General features: G+C 48.0%; 1 non-coding gene across 1 annotated transcript; it reads left to right on the top strand.

Annotated features, from left to right (window-relative positions):
- The first annotated feature begins 1,145 nt into the window (after positions 1-1,145).
- TRNAT-CGU (transfer RNA threonine (anticodon CGU)) lies at positions 1,146-1,216 on the top strand. Its single transcript has one exon. It is a non-coding gene; the product is annotated as a tRNA-Thr (tRNA).
- The last annotated feature ends 6,533 nt before the right edge of the window (positions 1,217-7,749 follow it).

Raw genomic sequence — 7,749 nt, forward strand, 5'->3', positions numbered from 1 at the left:
AGCAGACAACGACCTAGTGCCTCCAAAAGAGGCATTCAGCTCCACAGCAGCCCCCGGAGGCGGTGTGTAGGAGTAGAATAATAGAATCATAGAATCATAGAGTTGGAAGGTACCCCCAGGGTAATCTAATCCAACCCCCTGCACAATGGAGGAAACTCACAAATCCCCTCCCCCCTAAATTCACAGGATCTTCATTGCTGTCAGATGGTCATTGTTTAAAAATCTTCAAGGAAGGCGAACCCACCACCTCCCGAGGAAGCCTGTTCCTCTGAGGAACCGCTCTGACGGTCAGGATGTTCTTCCTCATGTTGAGCCAGAAACCCTTTTGATTTAATTTCAACCCATTGATTCTGGTCCTACCTTCCGGGGCCACAGAAAACAATTCCACACCATCCTCTAGAGGACAGCCCTTCAAGGACTTGAAGATGGTGATCCTATCACCTCTCAGCCGCCTCCTCTCCGGGCTAAACATCCCCAGCTCCTTCAGCCTTTCTTCGTAGGACTTGGTCTCCAGACCCCTCACCATCTTCGTCACTCTCCTCTGGACCCATTCCAGCTTGTCTCTATCCTTCTTAAAATGTGCCCAAAACTGAACACAAGACTCCAGGTGAGGTCTTACCGGAGCGGAGTAAAGCGATACCATCACTTCACGTGATCAGGACACTGGACTTCTGTTGATTCAGCCCAAAATCTGCGAGGTAGGCAACTGCCTTGGGCACCCCCTCCACCTTTGGGGCCACTGCTGGGAGCCCCTCTCTCCTGAAATGCCCCCGACCCTGCTCAGACTTCCTGAGATCCAGAAAGACGTAGAGGGGCCAGGGCCGGCGCTTGCGTAGCATGTTCCTTGCGAGGAGTACACCACGCAAGCGTCGCAGTGCCCTCGACTGCTCTCGGGCTTCCTGTGATGCGCTTGCAAAGCTTCATAATGCTCCCCCAACTCCATTGCAAAAAGCCTGAGCGGGGTTGCTGACCGGTAGGGTGCTGTGGAAGTGGGCATGCTCAGAGCCAGGCTCCGAGCGCACTTGCTGCTGCACCACCACCCCCCCCAGAAGTTGGGGGTGGGGGGCAGGGCTTTGCCTGGGGCGGCAAAAGCCCCAGTGCCACTGCTAGCAGTCCCTTAAAAGGATCACCTGCCTTTTGGGGAGGGACGGTGGCTCAGTGGTAGAGCGTCTGCTTCGTAAGCAGAAGGTCCCAGGTTCAATCCCCGGCATTGCCAACTAAAAAAAGGTCCAGGCAAATAGGTGTGAAAAACCTCAGCTTGAGACCCTGGAGAGCCGCTGCCAGTCTGAGTAGACAATACTGACTCTGATGGACCAAGGGTCTGATTCAGTAGAAGGCAGCTTCATATGATCATATATGTTTCCACTCAGCACTGGGAAACAAGCACTCCGACCTCGTAGGGTCTTGGAGATGTCATTAGGGTTGAGTCTGAGCTAGGGTTGCCAACTCTGGGTTGGGAAATTCCTGGAGATTTGGGGGAGGTAGTGCCTGAGGAGGGCAGAGATGGAGTAGAAGAGGGACCTCAGCAGGAATGTGATACCATATTGCTCCCATCCACACCTTCCAGAGTAGCCATTTCCTTCAGGATCACTGGTCTCTGTTGTCTGGAGATCATATTTAGTTCTGGGAGATCTCCAGAGCCCACCTAGGGGATGGCAACTCTCATCTGAGCATGAGAACATCAGAGAAGCCATGTTGGATCAGCCCAAATGGTCCATCCAGTCCAACACTCTGTGTCACATAAGAACATAAGAGAAGCCACGTTGGATCAGGCCAATGGCCCATCCAGTCCAACACTCTGTGTCACATAAGAACATAAGAGAAGCCCTGTTGGATCAGGCCAATGGCCCATCCAGTCCAACACTCTGTGTCACACATAAGAACATAAGAGAAGCCATGTTGGATCAGGCCAATGGCCCATCCAGTCCAACACTCTGTGTCACACAGTGGCCAAAAAAACCAGGTGCCATCAGGAGGTCCATCAGTGGGGCCAGGACACTAGAAGCCCTCTCAATGGAGAAACATCACAGATTTCCCCCAAATGAAGGTATAGGGGGAGTTCCTCTCATGATGGACAGAGAAAGAACCATTGCATCTTGGACTCTGACACCCAGGGGCTATCTGGTGGTTGGGGAGTCCTCAGAAATTGTCAAGCAATGGTCTGATTCAGTACATGGCAGCTTCATGCTTTCTGGGGAAGGCCTGTGGTTCAGAAGCAGTTCATCTGCTTGGCATGCCGAGTGTCCCTGGTTCAATCCCTGGCATCTCCAGTTAAAAAGGACCAGGCAGGAGGTGATGTGAAAGACCTTGACCTGGGAACCTGGAGAGCTGCGGTCAGTCTAGACCAGGGGTGTCAAACTCATTTCTTATGAGGGCCAGATCTGACATAAATGAGACTTTGTCGGTCCAGGCATGTATGTCATAAAATATAATGCCAGGTAGCAGAAATATAAACTTTGTAAAGCACGCAGACAAACACAATTAAAGATTTTTTTTAAATCCTTAAAATAAAACATGCTTAAAATGTTAACACTCATTGGTCTTAAAGGTGCTTTCTTTATATCTCTCCTGTGCGATCCAGGGAACTGGGCAAAGGAAGCTTTGGCTCATTCCTTCCTTCCCCAGGGGACCAAGAGGCGGGGGGAGCCTCAGCCAATAGAAGGAAGAGGGGCTTGGTTTAGTAGCTCTGCTGTGCAATTGAGAGAGCCTGGCAAAGCAAGCTAGCCCTCCTCCCCAAGGGAGGAGTCTCAGCCAATGGAGAAAATGGAGGTTTTGCTGTGTAGCTCCTGTGTGATTGAGCAAACCCGGCAAAGGAAGCTGTGATGCAGAAGGAAGCAAGAGAGAGGGAGAAGGAAGCAGATGACAGCCAGTTGCTCAGAGGCCTGATAGGAGCCCTCCGGGGACTTGATTTGGCCCGTGGGCCACACATTTGAGACCCCTGGTCTAGACAATACTGACCTTGCTGGACCAGGGTCTGATTCACTATAAAGAAGCTTCGTGCGTTCACAGTGCTGTGCTTTTATAAGCTTCTTCTCTCCACTGAGAGCCAATCAGTGCCTCCATGATTTCACAACCAACGTCTCAGCCCCCAGGCCATTTCAAATCCGCACCTCGCGTTCCTAAGTGTGGTGTGCAAAGATAGGTGGAAGACACCAACCCAAGCCCCCCTCCAGCTCCCCTGACGGCTGCTTTTTAAGTGAGCCCCACAGCCAGAGGGAAGCCATGGTGGATCCATTTGCCTCCCTGGAAGTCTACCGATGATCCCCACCCAACGTGTTTTATTTCATCCTCTCTGAAGCTGTCCATCAGGTGCTTGGGCGAACTCTCTTTGTCTGCAGCTGCTAAGTACAGAGAGAAACCCGCTCCAGAAGCACTGAGTGTGGGATAATGCAACGTCTGCTAAAGCCATATTCACCGATTCTCATTTTCCTGGGGAGAAAAAACCCACATTAATAGATCTCTGGGGATGTCTTATTAACATCAAGCTATTGGTATTATTTTAGCGGGGGATCATCAGGTCAAAATCTAGATGACAAAAGCAGACTATCTTTTTATTGAGATATTAGGTTCGTGTAGCAGAGTTTGCCCAGTCATAGAAGTGGGATACTGAGTCCGTGAATACCGCTCCGTAAAAGCAAATTGCAAAAAAAAGGAGAAGTAAATGTACATGTATTCAAGTAGCTCCAGTGCGCAGTCTGAGATGGGACAGGCAATCAGGTCTGAAAACGGCCACAGATTATATTCCCGATATGCAGATTTGGCTACGGTCACCAGGCCTGTGCCAGAAAATACCTGGAGGCTTTGGGGGTGGAGCTGGGAGAGGGAGGGGTTTGGGGAGGGGAGGGGCCTCAGCCTGCTGCAATGCCACAGAGTCCACTCTTCACAGCAGCCATATTCTCCAGGGGTAATACAATAGCAAAGCTACCCGTGTATTAAGCACAATATATCCTTTAAAACCTCACCGGCTAAATTATCACTCGCACACAAAAAGTGTGGAAACAAACATTTAGTGCACAGTTTACAGGAGAGCCAGTAGCAGACTTGAGACTTGAGCATGTATGCGTTGATCTGTGATATCGAATTTCAGGGGAGCTGACCTCTGCCAGCTAGCATTCAGTTGCAAAAGCAGGAGATCTCCAGGCCCCACCTGGAGGCTGGCAAGCCTACGAGTACCTTGGTCAGTGTGGTTTGGCTCACGCCAGCTTCTATGCTCCAATAGGGTTCTCTGTCCCCAGTGTTGGAATTTGCAATGGTCTAAGCCCCAGTCATTACAGGGTGACCTGCTCCCTATTGTCTACCTGACCTAGAGGAACTTGGCTCCCTGCCAATGGAGATCTAGCCCGGGGAAAAGGACGGGTTGTTTGTCTGTGCGATAGTCAGGTGACTTCTTTGTCTAGGTAGCCAGAGGTCAAGAAGAAGGTGGAATCTCCATCTCAGCAATGTGACTATCTTAGAGATAACACATAGGTTATAGAGTTTCTTATTTTCCATCGCAGTTCCCCAGCCCTGTAGAAATAAAGCTACGAGGCTCTCCTTCTCATTTTGATCCAATGATCCATTGAACTGTTTGAGATATAGAAATGGATTTTCCAAACAGTACCTCTAACGTCTAGGTGGTAGCTGGAGATCTCCCAGAATTACAACTGCCCTCAAGGAAAAAGGAGCTCGTTCCACCGGAGAAAATGGCTACACTGGAAGGCAGGCTCAAGGGCGCAATACCCCACTGAGGTCTCTCACTTCCCCAAACCCCACCCATCCCAGGCTCCACCCCCCAAAGTCTCCAAGAGTTTCCCAACCTATAGCTGACAATCCTAATTCTCCTCCATGCTGTAGGAGGCTCAGTTGTAGAGTTTGACAGTTCCTTGCCAACCACCCTATGGTCTCTTTCAGAATGCCTGCAGGCTGTTTACGCCATAAAAGAGCCGATAATGGGCGTTTTTACATTCAGTTTGATCTAGGGTTGCCAATCCCCAGGTGGGGGCAGGGGATCCCCCGGTTTGGAGGCCCTCCCCCCGCTTCAGGGTCATCAGAAAGCGGGGGGAAGGGAGGGAAATGTCTGCTGGGAACTCTGTTATTCCCTATGGAGATTTATTCCCATAGAAAATCATGGAGAATTGATCCACGGGTATCTGGTGCTCCGGGGGGGGGCTGTCTTTTGGGGTAGAGGCACCAAATTTTCAGTATAGCATCTAGTGCCTCTCCCCAAAATACTCCCCAAGTTTCAAAATGATTGGACCAGGGGGTCCAATCCTATGAGCCCCCAAAGAAGGTGCCCCTATCCTTCATTATTTCCTATGGAAGGAAGGAATTGAAAAGGTATGGCGTCCCTTTAAATGTGATGGCCAGAACTCCCTTTGGAGTTCAATTATGCTTGTCACAGCCTTGATCTTGGCTCCACCCCTAATGTCTCCTGGCTCCGCCCCCAAAGTCCCCAGATATTTCTTGAATTGGACTTGGCAACGCTAGTTTGATCCAGAGTTTTAGAGTCTTCAAATCGCCACCGTTCCGCTTTAATTATTTTCCTTTCACATTGGTGGCTTTGCTCTGCTCTTTTTCCGTAGCCAAACTTCTATATTTCCTGCTGAGAGCGTTTCAATTGCGGGGGGGGGGGGGTCTCTGATCAGAGGGTAGACGGAATACCAGTGCTTAAATGTATGCGATTGCTTGGAAATCGTGTCAACACTGCAAAAACAAAACAAATTTAAATTACAAGATGAGGCAAGCAATGATATGTAAAAATTTCAAGCGCTGTCAGTTCTCATGCAAATGACTGCGCCTTGTGGCTTTTGGAGGAGTCTTTTAAAACGCATGAAAACTTCTACAATACAAGTTTGAAACGCCTGTAGAGAAAAGACCAGATCAAAACTAGTGTGGAGAAAGACGTTGCAGCAGTAGCAGCACCAGAACTCATCTCACCGAAACAAATGTCGATGCTTTGGGCAGCAACGATGCAAAACAGTTGTGAGAACGTTAGGTAATGCAAAAGGTGAGTTTTCAATGCGGAGATAGTCACAAAGTGTCAGTGTAAAACCACCCTTGGTGTAGTGGTTAAGAGCAGTGGACTATAATCTGGAGAACAGGGTTTGATTCCCCACTCCTTTTCCATGTGCAGCTGCTGGGTGGTCTTGGGTCAGTCACAGTTCTCACAGGGCTGTTCTCAAAAGAGCTGTCTCAGCCCCACCTACCTCACAGGGTGTCTGTTGTGGGGAGAGGAAGGGAAGGAGATTGTAAGATGTTCTGAGACTCTGAGTGAAGGGTGGGATATAATCCAATCCCCTTCTTCTCCTCCTCTTCTTCCTCCTCCTCCTCCTTCTCCTCTTCTTCTTCAAATCTATTTAGTGGCAGGCAACTCAAGTCTCTCAGAACTATGGTAAATTTTGATCGAAGATGACATGCCATTTTCCTGATGAAACTAATCAATGAATTTTAAAATGGAGTAAGAGGATCACTGGATTTGCTTCCTTTATTTGTTTCCATTTCAACTGCCCTCCCCTGACCAGCTGAGCTCAGAGCGCTGTACAACCCAGTCATAAAACATCACTTCAAAACAAATTAAAAGCATAATTTAAAAACAAATTTAAAAGTTCAGCTACAGTATGACTGGTGATGAGAAGGAGATATTTAAAATTAATTTCTCAGGCTGCCCAAAACACAATCTTCAAAGCTGTGTTTAATTGTGTATGTCCTATTTTAAATAACCACCTCAACTCCAGCTGTTTAGGGGATGAAGCGCCAGTCTCTGCAGTCCAGATGTAACCCTTTCAGACTGCATTCTACTGTGCTTTATGAGTTTCTTGCAAATGTATTATACTGTCATTTCAGATTTATACATTTTTAAAAATCCAGGGCTGGCTTTCTTTCTTTCTTTCTTTCTTTCTTTCTTTCTTTCTTTCTTTCTTTCTTTCTTTCTTTCTTTCTTTCTTTCTTTCTTTCTTTCTTTCTTTCTTCAGCAGGAACACACAGGAACGCAGTTCCGGCTGGCTTGATGTCGGGGTGTGACCTAATATGCAAATGAGTTCCTGCTGGGCCTTTTCTACAAAAGTCGTGAGCAAAACAATGGTGCTGTCAGGGGATGTGGCCTAAAATGCAAATGAGTTCCTGCTGGGCTTTTTCTACAAAAAAAGCCCTGTTTTTATCCAATGGCGGCCATTGATATATTGTGACAAATGTTCAGATTCTCAAATACAAAGACGCTTTCCCAAAGGTAAAGGCTGGAACATTGCAAGATTTCAGAGAATATTCGGAAGAGGCCTGGAATAGCTATGCATACATGATATCCCAACCCAGATGGGCATCTAAGGTAGAAAGGTTGTCAGAATTAAGCTAGTCCAGGTAGGGTCAGTGCCTGGGAAACAGTATCCATGGGAATCCCATGTTTGCCACCCCGTGTTCTGTGATAGAAGGACAGTGAGGTTTCGATGCAATCAGTCCATAAAGGTGCATTGTATGAATAAGGTTGCCAGCTCCAGACTGAAAAACACTTGGAGATTTTGGCAGTGGAGCCTAGTGAGGGAGGGGCTTGAGGAGAAGACGGACTTCAGCAGAGTATAATAAACATAGAATCTACCTTCCAAAGCAGTTGTTTTCTCCAGAGGAACTGACTTTTTTTTCACCTGGACATAAATTGTAATCCCAGATCTTCAGGACCTACCTGAAGACTGGCAACCCTGTGTGTGGATACATTATCATAAAGATGAAGATAATAAATCTGCTTAAGAACCTAAGAAGAGCCCTGCTGGATCAGACCAG

This window comes from Heteronotia binoei, chromosome 12 (genome assembly GCF_032191835.1).
Source record: "Heteronotia binoei isolate CCM8104 ecotype False Entrance Well chromosome 12, APGP_CSIRO_Hbin_v1, whole genome shotgun sequence".
In the NCBI taxonomy this organism is placed as follows: domain Eukaryota; kingdom Metazoa; phylum Chordata; class Lepidosauria; order Squamata; family Gekkonidae; genus Heteronotia; species Heteronotia binoei.